Genomic DNA, 14,086 nt, shown 5'->3' with positions numbered 1-14,086 from the left:
TTAACAAGACTTGATCAACCTTGTTAGTGGATTCCTTTTGATGACCATGAGATGGATGAAACTAGAAGGCACAACCTTCTGTACCCAACTTTTACTTTCTGCTATTTATATTAAATAAAATAAAAATAAAAAAATTCTGTCTGTTATCTGATTATCCATGCAATATAAAAATACCCAAAAATAAAAGCTCTCCAAATGCCCTGAAATTTAAATACAATTTTTCTAGAATATTTGAGAATATTTGGCACTGAGAACACAACAGGGGGGGTCAACCACCTGCCCACGAGGGTGGAGGGCGCGCCCTACCCCCTGGACGCGTCCCCCTGCCTCGTGGGCCCATGGTGGCCCTCCTCCACTTATCCTTTCACCCATACACTCCTTCCTCCCCCAAACATGAATATCCAGCTCAAACCCGAGTCCAAGCTCATTTTGCTGCCATTTTCGATCTCCTTGCTCAAAGCACCTCTCACAAAACTGTTTGGGGAGATTGTTCCTTGGTATGTGACTCCTCCATTGGTCCAATTAGTTTTTGTTCTAGTGCTTTATTCATTGCAAATTTTTGCTGCTTAGGTGACCCTGTTCTTGAGCTTGCATGTCAAATTTATGTGGTCAAAAGTAGTTTTGATGCATGATATAGGCTCTAGGCACTTGTAGGAGTAGTTGCTATCAACATTATTGAGTTTGGTTTATCTTTATTTTGAAGTTACTAAAAAAATTCAGAATTTTTCAGAGGAAGAAATATGCTTAGGAAAATGTTCCAAGGTGGTTCTTCAAGGAAGCAAGGACCCAGGATTGCAATGCGTGATGCTGATGACGAGCCACCAAGAGACGCTCTAGTGCGTCCTTGTGAATGGCCTTCTGAGAACTTTATGGATCGAGCAGGAATTAAGGAAGAATTCAATGCATATTTGCGTAACGCTGATCTTGTGAGCTTCCAGGAAGAGAAGTGCAGCCAGTATCACAACCTCACCAGTACCTTTGTGAGGAGGTTTGAATTTTCAACTTCACGTAATTCTCCAACTGTCCTGTTTGATATTTATGATAATTCTTACACTATGGACTTAGAGGATTTTACCACTGCATGCAAACTTCCACAATGGGGTAGTATAAGGGATCCTCGCAAATATGAATTTAGAGATTTTCTTGCTAGCATAACTGTGGTAGAATCTAGAGATATTACACAAGCTACCATAGGGAGCATTCACTTTCCTGCTATACATTATTTTGCTCTCTTCATAGGTAGATGCATCAATGGTAAAGATGAGGCATGTCACATGCGTGTCCCCGATCTCAGTATTCTTAGGAGTGCTGTGTTAGGAGACCAATCTTATAATTTGGGAGCCATTGTTGCACGTAGGTTGCATCTTAATAGATTTAATGAAGATTTCTTTGGAGGAATTTATGCAACCCGCATAGCTAATTTTCTTGGTGTAGCCATACGCGAAGATGATATTGAATTACCACCTGTTTACCTAGACTTTAATGCTATGGTTCCCCACCAGTTTGTTGAGAGGAATGAATCACCTCTCCAGTATCGACTAATCTTTGACAGACACCGTGATGTCCATATTACTCTCCCTGCTCCTGCCTTCTTTGATTATCAGGCAAAAGGAAGATATACTATTACTAGAGAGGAGGCAGATGAGTACGAGAGGAGAGCGGAGGCCGCTCGTCGCCACGCTGCAGCTCAGCAGGCGATAGCCGCTGCATCTCAGTACAACCCCAACTATTATTATGGATATCCGCCAGGCCAGCCGTGGCCATAGACCAACTTAGGCCAAAAGCCTAAGCTTGAGGGAGTACGTATTTCCCACCGACATTACATTTATGTTCACACACTCATTGCTAGATGTCGGTGCTCATACTTTTTCATTGTATCATCCATGCTAGTTTAATTTCCTTTTTATGCTTTCTTCTTGTGTGTTTAATAAACCTTATGAAAAACCAAAAAAATTAGTTGTAGCTTTTAATCAGTTTAATTTCCATGCTTGTAGTAGTAACTAAAAAGAAAACCCAAAAAGATTTCATGTTCTTCTTTTGCTTGTTGGGAGCTTTCCCGTGTAAATAATTTTATTTCTTTTCTTTTTCTTTGGGGGTCGATAGGAGAAGACCATAATTAAATTGTTGAAGTGGCTCTTATATGCATTATTGTTTATCTGACAAAAGAGCCCATATTGCCTTGTCTTCTCCTGTTTATTGAATGCCTGCAGATTCTAGCTTAGTCCAATGCACGTGCACTATTATTATTATTCATATTGTTCTGTCGTGCAAGTGAAAGGCAATTATGATGATATATGATGGACTGGCTGAGATGAGAAAAACTGGTATGAACTCGACCTCTTTTGTTTTTGTAAATATGATTAGTTTATCATTCCTGATTCAGCCTATTATGAATAAACATGTTTGCAATGACAACTAGAGATCATAGTTTCTTGTGTCATGCTTGATTAGTTGTGAGTTATAATGGTTTAGCTTGCGTGCCAAAATGCTATTGAGATAGTTATGATGTGGTATGATAGGGTGGTATCCTCCTCTGAATGATTTAAGTGACTTGACTTGGCACATGTACACGCATGTAGTTGAAACAAAATCAACATAGCCTTCACGATATTTATGTTCATGGTGGATTATATCCTACTCATGCTTGCATTCGGTGTTGATTAATTTTAATGCATGTTCATGACTGTTGTCGCTCTCTAGCTGGTCGCTTCCTAGTCTTTTGCTAGTCATCACTTGTACTAAGCGGGAATACTGCTTGTGCATCCAATCCCTTAAACCCCAAAGTTATTCCACATGAGTCCACTATACCTACCTATACACGGTATCTACCTGCCGTTCCAAGTAAATTTGTATGTGCCAAACTCTAAACCTTCAAATAAATATCCTGTTTTGTATGCTCGAATAGCTCATGTATCAACTAGGGCTGTCTGTATCTTCCATGTTAGGCGGGTTATTCTCAAGAGGAGTGGACTCCGCTCCTCACTCATGAGATAAATGGCTGGTCACCGGGATGCCCAGTCCCATGCTTTATGCAAACTAAATCAAAATAATTGCAAACAAAACTCCCCCTGAGACTCTTGTTAGTTGGAGGCACTCGTTGTTTCGAGCAAGCCATGGATTGATGCTTGTTGGTGGAAGGTGTTGGGGAACGTAGTAATTTCAAAAAAATTCCTACGCACACGCAAGATCATGGTGATGCATAGCAACGATAGGGGAGAGTGTTGTCTACATACCCTTGTAGACCGAAAGCGGAAGCGTTATAACACGCGGTTGATGTAGTCGTACGTCTTCACGGCCCGATCGATCAAGCACCGAAACTACGGCACCTCCGAGTTCTTGCACACGTTCAGCTCGATGACGATCCCCGGACTCCGATCCAGCAAAGTGTCGGGGAAGAGTTCCGTCAGCACGACGGCGTGGTGACGATCTTGATGTTCTACCGTCGCAGGGCTTTGCCTAAGCACCGCTACAATATTATCGAGGATTATGGTGGAGGGGGGCACCACACACGGCTAAGAGAACGATCACGAAGATCAACTTGTGTGTCTAGAGGTGCCCCCTGCCCCCGTGTATAAAGGAGCAAAAGGGGGAGGCCGGCCGGCCCTAGGGCGCGCCAAGGAGGAGGAGTCCTCCTCCTAGTAGGAGTAGGACTCCCCTCTTTCCTACTCCTACTAGGAGGGGAAAGGAAGGGGGAGAGGGAGAAGGAAAGGGGGGCGCCCCCCCCCTCTCCTAGTCCAATTCGGACCAGAGGGGGAGGGGGCGCGCGGCCCACCCTGGCCGCCCCTCTCTCTCTCTCCACTAGGGCCCATAAGGCCCATTACTTCTCCCGGGGGGTTCCGGTAACCCTCCGGCACTCCGGTTTTCTTCGAAATCACCTGGAACACTTCCGTGTCCGAATATAGCCGTCCAATATATCAATCTTTATGTCTCGACCATTTCGAGACTCCTCGTCATGTCCGTGATCACATCCGGGACTCTGAACAAACTTCGGTACATCAAAATATATAAACTCATAATGAAACTGTCATCGTAACGTTAAGCGTGCGGACCCTACTGGTTCGAGAACAATGTAGACATGACCGAGGCATGTCTCCAGTCAATAACCAATAGCGGAACCTGGATGCTCATATTGGCTCCCACATATTCTACGAAGATCTTTATCGGTCAGACCGCATAACAACATACTTTGTTCCCTTTGTCATTGGTATGTTACTTGCCCGAGATTCGATTGTCGGTATCTCAATACCTAGTTCAATCTTGTTACCGGCAAGTCTCTTTACTCGTTTCGTAATACATCATCTCGCAACTAACTCATTAGTTGCATTGCTTGCAAGGCTTAAGTGATGTGCATTACCGAGAGGGCCCAGAGATACCTCCCCGACAATCGGAGTGACAAATCCTAATCTCGAAATACGCCAACCCAACATTTACCTTTGGAGACACCTGTAGAGCACCTTTATAATCACCCAGTTATGTTGTGATGTTTGGTAGCACACAAAGGTTCCTCCGGCAAAAGTTGCATAATCTCATAGTCATAGGAATATGTATAAGTCATGAAGAAAGCAATAGCAACATACTAAACGATCGGGTGCTAAGCTAATGGAATGGGTCATGTCAATCACATCATTCTCCTAATGATGTGATCCCGTTAATCAAATAACTACTCATGTCTATGGTTAGGAAACATAACCATCTTTGATCAACGAGCCAGTCAAGTAGAGGCATACTAGTGGCATACTATTTGTCTATGTATTCACACATGTATTATGTTTCCGGTTAATACAATCCTAGCATGAATAATAAACATTTATCATGAAATAAGGAAATAAATAATAACTTTATTATTGCCTCTAGGGCATATTTCCTTCAGTCTCCCACTTGCACTAGAGTCAATAATCTAGTTCACATCGATATGTGACCAACACCCAAAGGGTTTACTAGAGTCGGTAATCTAGTTCACATCGCTATGTGATTAACACCCAAAGAGTACTAAGGTGTGATCATGTTTTGCTTGTGAGATAATTAGTCAACGGGTCTGTTATATTCAGATCCGTAAGTATTTTGCAAATATCTATGTCAACAATGCTCTGCACGGAGCTACTCTAGCTAATTGCTCCCACTTTCAGTATGTATCTAGATCGAGACTTAGAGTCATCTAGATCAGTGTCAAAACTTGCATCGACATAAACCTTTACGATGAACCTTTTTGTCACCTCCATAATCGAGAAACATATCCTTATTCTAAACATAAACCTTTGCATATTTTGTTAGCACCTTTAGGATTGACAAAACCTGCTGGTTGCATCATATACAACTATTCTTTAAATCCATTAAGGAATGTAGTTTTGTTTATTCATTTGCCTGATTTCATAAAATGCGGCAATTTCTAACATGATTCGGACAGACTTAATCATAGATACGAGTGAGAAACTCTCATCGTAGTCAACACCTTGAACTTGTCGAAATCTTTTTGTGAAAATTCTAGCTTTGTAGATAGTAACATTACTATCAGCGTCCGTCTTCCTCTTGAAGATCCATTTAATCTCAATGGCTTGCCGAACATCGGGCAAGTCAACCAAAGTCCATACTTTGTTCTCATACATGGATCCTATCTCAGATTTCATGGCCTCAAGACATTTTGCGGAATCTGTGCTCATCATCGCTTCCTCATAGTTCGTAGGTTCATCATGGTCAAGTAGAATGACCTCCAGAACAAGATTACCATACCACTCTGGTGCGGATCTCACTCTGGTTAACCTACGAGATTCGGTAGTAACTTGATCTGAAGTTACATGATCATCATCATTAGCTTCCTCACTAATTGGTGTAGTAGTCATAGGAACAGATTTTTGTGATGAACTACTTTCCAGTAAGGGAGAAGGTACAATTACCTTATCAAGTTCTACTTTCCTCTCACTCACTTCTTTCAAGAGAAACTCCTTCTCTAGAAAGGATCCATTCTTAGCAACGAATGTCTTGCCTTCAGATCTGTGATAGAAGGTGTACCGAACAGTCTCCTTTGGGTATCCTATGAAGAAATATTTCTCCGATTTGGGTTTGAGCATATCTGGATGAAACTTTTTCATATAAGCATCACAATCCCAAACTTTAAGAAACGACAACTTTGGTTTCTTGCCAAACCACAGTTCAGATTGTGTCGTCTCAACGGACTTAGATGGTGCCCCTTTTTAAGGTGAATGCAGCTGTCTCTAATGCATGATCCCAAAACGATATTGGTAAATCGGTAAGAAACACCATAGATTGTACGGTATCCAATAAAGTACGGTTATGACGTTCGGACACACCATTATGCTGTGGTGTTCTAGGTGGCATGAGTTTGTGAAACTATTCCACATTGTTTTAATTAAAGACCAAACTCGTAACTCAAATATTCGTCTCTGCGATCAGATCGTAGAAACTTTATTTTCTTGTCACGATGATTTTTCACTTCACTCTGAAATACTTTGAACTTTTCAGACTTATGTTTCATCAAGTAGATATACTCATATCTGCTTAAATCATCTGTGAAGGTCAGAAAATAATGATACTTGTCGCGAGCTTTAATATTCATCAGACCACATACATCAGTATGTATGATTTCCAACAAATCTGTTGCTCGCTCCATTGTTCTGGAGAACGGAGTCTTTAGTCATATTGCCCATAAGGCATGGTTCGCAAGCACCAAGTGATTCATAATCAAGTGATTCCAAAATCCCATCAGCATGGAGTTTCTTCATGCGCTTTACACCAATATGATCTAAACGACAGTGGCACAAATAAGTTGCACTATCATTATTAACTTTGCATCTTTTGGTTTCAATATTATGAATATGTGTATCACTACGATCGAGATCCAATGAACCATTTTCATTGGGTGTGTAACCATATAAGGTTTTATTCATGTAAACAGAACAACAATTTATTCTCTTACTTAAATGAATAATCGTATTACAATAAACATGATCAAATCATATTCATGCTCAACGCAAACACCAAATAACACTTATTTAGGTTCAACACTAATCCCGAAAGTATAGGGAGTGTGCGATGATGATCATATCAATCTTGGAACTACTTCCAACACACATCGTCACTTCACCCTTAACTAGTCTCTGTTTATTCTGCAACTCCCGTTTCGAGTTACTAATCTTAGCAACTGAACTAGTATCTAATACTGAGGGGTTGCTATAAACACTAGTAAAGTACACATCAATAACATGTATATCAAATATACTTATGTTCACTTTGCCATCCTTCTTATCCGCCAATCGCTTGGGGTAGTTCCGCTTCCAGTGACCAGTCCCTTTGCAGTAGAACCACTTAGTCTCAGGCTTAGGACCAGACTTGGGCTTCTTCACTTGAGCAGCAACTTGCTTGCTGTTTTTCTTGAAGTTCCCCTTTTTCCCTTTGCCCTTTTCTTGAAACTAGTGATCTTGTCAACCATCAACACTTGATGCTCTTTCTTTATTTCTACCTTCATCGATTTCATCATCATGAAAAGCTCGGAAGTCGTTTTCGTCATCCCTTGCATACTATAGTTCATCACGAAGTTCTACTAACTTGGTGATGGTGACTAGAGAATTCTGTCAATCACTATCTTATCTGGAAGATTAACTCCCACTTGATTCAAGCGATTGAAGTACCCAGACAATCTGAGCACATGCTCACTAGTTGAGCGATTCTCCTCCATCTTTTAGCCATAGAACTTGTTGGAGACTTCATATCTCTCAACTCGGGTATTTGCTTGAAATATTAACTTCAACTCCTGGAACATCTCATATGGTCCATGACGTTCAAAACGTCTTTGAAGTCCCGATTCTAAGCCGTTAAGCATGGTGCACTAAACCATCAAGTAGTCATCATATTTAGCTAGCCAAACGTTCATAATGTCTACATCTGCTCCTGCAATAGGTCTGTCACCTAGCGATGCATCAAGGACATAATTCTTCTGTGCAGCAATGAGGATAAACCTCAGATCACGGATCCAATCCGCATCATTGCTACTAACATCTTTCAACACAATTTTCTCTAGGAACATATCAAAATAAACACAGGGAAGCAACAACGCGAGCTATTGATCTACAACATGATTTGCAAAATACTACCAAGACTAAGTTCATGATAAATTTAAGTTCAATTAATCATATTACTTAAGAACTCCCACTTAGACAGACATCTCTCTAGTCATCTAAGTGATCACGTGATCCAAATCAACTAAACCATGTCCGATCATCACGTGATATGGAGTAGTTTTCAATGGTGAACATCACTATGTTGATCATATCTACTATATGATTCACGTTTGACCTTTCGGTCTCCGTGTTCCGAGGCCATATCTGTATATGCTAGGCTCGTCAAGTTTAACCTGAGTATTCCGCGTGTGCAACTATTTTGCACCCGTTGTATTTGAACGTAGAGCCTATCACACCCGATCATCATGTGGTGTCTCAGCACGAAGAACTTTCGCAATGGTGCATACTCAGGGAGAACACTTCTTGATAATTAGTGAGAGATCATCTTAAAATGCTACCGTCAAACTAAGCAAAATAAGATGTATAAAAGATAAACATCATATGCAATCAAAATATGTGACATGATATGGCCATCATCATCTTGCGCCTTTGATTTCCATCTCCAAAGTACTATCATGATCTCTATCGTCACCGGCATGACACCATGATCTCCATCATCTTGATCTATATCAATGTGTCGTCACGTGGTCGTCTCGCCAACAATTGCTCTTGCAACTATTGCTATCGCATAGCGATGAAGTAAAGCAATTATTGGGCGCTTGTATCTTATGCAATAGAGAGACAACCATAAGGATTTTGCCAGTTGTCGATAACTTCAACAAAACATGATCATCTCATACAACAACTTATATCTCATCACGTCTTGACCATATCACATCACAACATGCCCTGCAAAAACAAGTTAGACGTCCTCTACTTTGTTGTTGCAAGTTTTACGTGGCTGCTACAGGCTTAGAAAGAACCGTTCTTACCTACGCATCAAAAACCACAACGATAGTTTGTAAAGTTGGTGCTGTTTTAACCTTCGCAAGGACCGGGCGTAGCCACACTCGGTTCAACTAAGGTTGGAGAAACTGACATCCGCCAGCCACCTGTGTGCAAAGCACATCGGTAGAACCAGTATCGCGTAAGCGTACGTAATGTTGGTCCGGGCCGCTTCATCCAACAATACCGCTGAACCAAAGTATGACATGCTGGTAAACAGTATGACTTATATCGCCCACAACTCACTTGTGTCCTACTCGTGCATATGACATCTACGCATAAAACCTGGCCTCGGATGCCATTGTTGGGGAACGTAGTAATTTTGAAAAAATTCCTACGCACACGCAAGATCATGGTGATGCATAGCAAAGAGAGGGGAGAGTGTTGTCTATGTACCCTCGTAGACCGAAAGCGGAAGCGTTATGACAACGCGGTTGATGTAGTCGTACGTCTTCATGGCCCGTCCGATCAAGCACCGAAACTACGGCACCTCCGAGTTCTTGCACACGTTCAGCTCGATGACGATCCCCGTACTCCGATCCAGCAAAGTGTCGGGGAAGAGTTCCATTAGCACGACGGCGTGGTGACGATCTTGATGTTCTACCGTCGCAGGGCTTCGCCTAAGCACCACTACAATATTATCGAGGATTATGGTGGAGGGGGGCACCGCACACGGCTAAGAGAACGATCACGAAGATCAACTTGTGTGTCTAGAGGTGCCCCCTGCCCCCGTATATAAAGGAGCAAGGGGGGGAGGCGACCGGCCCTAGGGCGCGTCAAGGAGGAGGAGTCCTCCTCCTAGTAGGAGTAGGACTCCCCTCTTTCCTACTCCTACCAGGAGGGGAAAGGAAGGGGAGAGGGAGAAGGAAAGGGGGGCGCCGCCCCCCTCTCCTAGTGCAATTCGGACCAGAGGAGGAGGGGGCGCGCGGCCCACCCTGGCCGCCCCTCTCTCTCTCCACTAGGGCCCATAAGTCCCATTGCTTCTCCCGGGGGGGGGGGGGTTCCGGTAACCCTCCGGCACTCCGGTTTTCTCCGAAATCACCTGGAACACTTCCGGTGTTCGAATATAGCCGTCCAATATATCAATATTTATGTCTCGACCATTTCAAGACTCCTCGTCATGTCCGTGATCACATCCGGGACTCCGAACAAACTTCGGTACATCAAAATATATAAACTCATGATGAAACTGTCATCGTAACGTTAAGCGTGCGGACCCTACGGGTTCGAGAACAATGTAGACATGACCGAGACATGTCTCCGGTCAATAACCAATAGCGGAACCTGGATGCTCATATTGGCTCCCACATATTCTACGAAGATCTTTATCGGTCAGACCGCATAACAACATACTTTGTTCCCTTTGTCATCGGTATGTTACTTGCCCGAGATTCGATCGTCGGTATCTCAATACCTAGTTCAATCTCGTTACCGGCAAGTCTCTTTACTCGTTTCGTAATACATCATCTCGCAACTAACTCATTAGTTGCATTGCTTGCAAGGCTTAAGTGATGTGCATTACCGAGAGGGCCCAGAGATACCTCTCCGACAATCGGAGTGACAAATTGACGGTGTCCTGGACTAAGGGTTACTCACCACGTCGTCTCCCGATCTATTAGATTGGGCCGAGGACCCCCATGGCCGCATACTCATGGGCCAGTTCGGACGGCTACCGCATACAAGGAATATTCCACAAGACTTGGCGATCAAGACAAGGACTTCTCCCCACCGGCGTATTAGGCTAGGACTCTTGTTAACCTAGGCCTCTGGTGCATTATATAAACCAGGGTCAGGCTAGTCGATAGAGATACAACTTCATATACAACAATCATACTGTAGGCTAGCTTCTAGGGTTTAGCCTCCTTGATCTCGTGGTAGATCTACTCTTGTACTACCCATATCATCAATATTAATCAAGCAGGAGTAGGGTATTACCTCCATCGAGAGGGCCCGAACCTGGGTAAAACAAAGTGTTCCCTGCCTCCTGTTACCATCCGGCCTAGACGCACAGTTCGGGACCCCCTACCCGAGATCCGCCAATTTTGACACCGACATTGGTGCTTTCATTGAGAGTTCCGCTGTGTGATCGACAAAAGGATTGATGGCTCGCCTGCAGATCAACTGTGACTTCGGCATTTTCGTCGCCAGCTCGACTGGTCACCTTGGTTCGACCAAGAATTGCGCCCCGTGTTCGGATCACCATGTCCGGACGAGGGCCTTCATCAAACATCAACTCCGATCTCTATCAAGATCACGGAGGAATCATCTATGGAGCTCGGGGGCTCAACGTCAATATTGCCCTCAAGCGACCATGCTGTTTTTCTGGACAGCAAACTCGTATCTGCTGCCACCACCTCCTCGAGTATCGCTTTGACGATCTCTTTGGTGGAATTGTGCGGAATTGAGTCTACAACAACCCTGGAAAATTTCATTGAGTTCCGATGGAGGAATCTCTGGCAATCCACGATATACCGGAGCCCTGTCAAATATGGACGGGAATTTGGATGTGTTTAGGGCGTGGTGTCCAGCTTCTAGCTCCGACGTCCTTTGGAAGATCCAACCGTTGATCAGCTGCAGAATTCCTGTATCTACCACCTCTCAAAATTTCAGCTCGATCCGATCGTCCAAACTCCGGGAACCTTCTGATTAGTGCATCACTTTTCGGATCTGTTTTCTGCGTGAAAACGAATCCGACCCGATTTCTTCTTTTCTATGAACGGGATTTCGGACATCCCTTTTGAAGGAAGTTTTGTATGGGGTATTGTGTTTTGTTTTCGAACACATCCCACTAACTTTAAAATCTTTTGAACATGATCTTCAACATCATGCTGGTGTCAAACCAGTCCGGCAATATTACTCCATGGCTGCCGACCTGCGCTAGACATGTTGTCACTTTGTTGAGCCGAGCTCAACTTCTTCGGATCATCATCTCGGCAAGCCGAACAAGAGTCCGACATCGCGAAGGATAAATCATCACCAACATCGCCGCCCCACGGATTACACGGAGCGGGCATACCGGCATCGCCGCATGGTTGCTTCATCAAGCCGGCATCGACCACGTCACGACCTGCATCGACAAGGCCGCACTATCGCTTCTTCAAGCTGGTGTCCATCATGCCGACCTACTTCGACTCATCGACTGACATCGGGGCTTCGACATCTCGGCTGGACCGGGGGCTTCGCCATCTCTTCATCAACCTACTCCGGACACTCCAGCGTCACTAGCCGACCAGCTCCGTCACGTTAGCTGGGCCGAGGGCTTTGCCTCAGCGAGCCAACCTTTATCAGCATTGCCATGCCGTTGTTTTATCGCCCATCAGGCAATGAGTGTGTGGATCGAGTCCCAATTTTGGGAATCACCTTTCTTCGGATTGCTACAACAAATAAACCAGGTGCTATCAATCCCTAATATTTTTTGCTTGTTTGGGTTCATTTTTCTCAAGGAATTATTACTCTGGTTTGCCCATCATATGTACACAGGTCTATCAAATGGTAGCCGCATTCACGATAGTCGCATGGTGGTTCGGTCAATTTCCGTACATAGTCCGGCGAACGCCACATCCGGAGCTCGGACCGACCTGCGAATTCAGGCTTTGCCATGCCTTTACCGCATCACGCCGACGCCCTGCATCGACATTGACTTCGGCGCCAGGCCATATTTCTTTTATTACTCACTTTGCATAAATTATTTATTATGCAACGATTTTTTAAATTATCATTATTACTACTATCTCCGGTTTGCACTATTTTTCGTGCACAGGAAAATGATCCGGGGACTTCGACGTCACTCTGCCGGTCTGCATTGACCGTGCTATGTCACCACTTCGGCGTGTCGAGCTCTCCGCTCCGCCACCTCAGGACCAGCTTGGGGGATGGAACCTTGCCCCGCATCAAGCTCGGACCGCGTCATCAATACCGAACACATTAACCAGCTAAGTCGCTTTCATGCTCAAAGTTTTAATTTCTAACTTGTGTTCGGTTCGACCAAGCATTATACTTTTTTGGAAAAAAGTTGCTTCTAAAAAATTTTCTTGTCCAAACTTTGTTTGTGACACACAAATTCAAATACCACGTTTACTTGGGGGCTTCCTTTGTGAAGTTTTTCCTGTTGCATATGATTATACTTGTACGGCTTCATTCCTTGTTCGTGTATTGCACCACAATATGCACCACATTGACTTAAGCGATTTGCAAGCTGGGTTGCCTCGCTCCTGTGTTTACCCCTACGTTTCTGATTGTTCGGCTAGGGAGTAAAGGGAGCACCTATGTGATTGTCACGATCGGGTCACCCGAGCCGGACCTCAGACTGGGTGAAGCCGAAAGCTAGCGCTCTTATAGTTATTCAATGATGGTCGGCACACAACGGAACTCATGAGTACAAAAAATCTATTGCACAAGTCTCATAATAACAATGAGCACCGAAGAAAGGTATCGGTGGGGGTACTATTTTCTTCGAAGATGCTTCTTACACTTCACGGTAATATAGCATAAGTTCCCTGAGCGCGCTTTGTCTGTTACAGCCTTATGGCCTGATTGCCTGGTTATTGGAAACACCGTCGATATTCTCGACCGATGGAGTACATAACACTTTTTGGTCCTTGACCGAAGAGGGAGAAGCTGACGGTCGGTTAAGACACGTTTAAAGTTCGGTTGAATATAGATATGATATAAGTACTTCGGTACATGCAATCATTCTTCTACCCAAGTCACTTGGGGGCTCTTAAGTTTATTTGAGCCGTTTTATAATAAGTGTTCTTCTTCTTAGTCGTTGCAAAGTTTTATTATTATTTATCACTCCTTTTTCAACGCGAGTGTGCGGTCACTAGCCGGGGAGCCTAATTTCTCTCTCAAAGCCGCTAGAGTTTAGTTTGCTAAACTGGCCTAATGAGAAGTACTCCGCCTTCGGGATAAGAGGTTGAAGCCGTAGGCTGACCCGCTCGAAGTCTTGAGATAGGATGTGTCATGTTAAAGGACGACAGAAGCACTTCCTTTTTCTAAGACCAATTTTTGGATTGGCACCGAACACTTGATCTTGTTCGGATGTCATGTTTTTACTGACGTTTCTTGGT

Source organism: Triticum dicoccoides, chromosome 3A, assembly GCF_002162155.2.
Source record: "Triticum dicoccoides isolate Atlit2015 ecotype Zavitan chromosome 3A, WEW_v2.0, whole genome shotgun sequence".
Lineage (NCBI taxonomy): Eukaryota > Viridiplantae > Streptophyta > Magnoliopsida > Poales > Poaceae > Triticum > Triticum dicoccoides.
Note: the sequence above shows the minus strand (reverse complement) of the source record.